Source organism: Anoplophora glabripennis, unplaced genomic scaffold (assembly GCF_000390285.2).
Source record: "Anoplophora glabripennis isolate ALB-LARVAE unplaced genomic scaffold, Agla_2.0 scaffold1440, whole genome shotgun sequence".
Classification (NCBI taxonomy): Eukaryota; Metazoa; Arthropoda; class Insecta; order Coleoptera; family Cerambycidae; genus Anoplophora; species Anoplophora glabripennis.
The window spans coordinates 39,080-39,652 of NW_019417518.1; positions in this window are offsets into that span (position 1 = coordinate 39,080).

The following is a 573-nucleotide window of genomic DNA, read 5'->3' on the forward strand; positions in this document are numbered from 1 at the left end:
CTTAGCAAAGCGCATCCCAGGCTGCATAGCCGCACTACCCTACCCAACCATACCACACATAAACATGACACTACCCCCGGGGTTTACACAGACGAGCCGGCGAAGCAAGAAGAGCGCCAGAAGAAAGGGCCCTAGCCGGCGGGGCCCAGCCAGGACAAAAGGAGGTCCCACAAAGCGCCTACACCGGCCGCATTTGCGGTCGGGGTAGACGACGGATGGGGCCCACCTACGAAGGCTGTCCAGGCCTACACGAGATGAGGCAGGATAAAGAGGGATAATCCCCCTCGATCCCTAATCATTGAGGCCAATTTCTAGCCATAGAATAATGGCGCGAGTATACTAAATAACTAAATAAATAATAATAACCACAGAAGATCCTAAATACAAGGATATTCTGTGTAATAACCAATAACCATAGACTTTTAGTTTACTAGCTGAGTAAATTCTAGGTCTATGACTAATACCGGAACCAGACAGATACTCTTTTTTCTGTTTTGTGGCAGAATGCGAAAATGAGTTAATTTTCGACAGTCTTAAACCACAGAAGTCAAAACAACATCTTCTGTGCTTAAA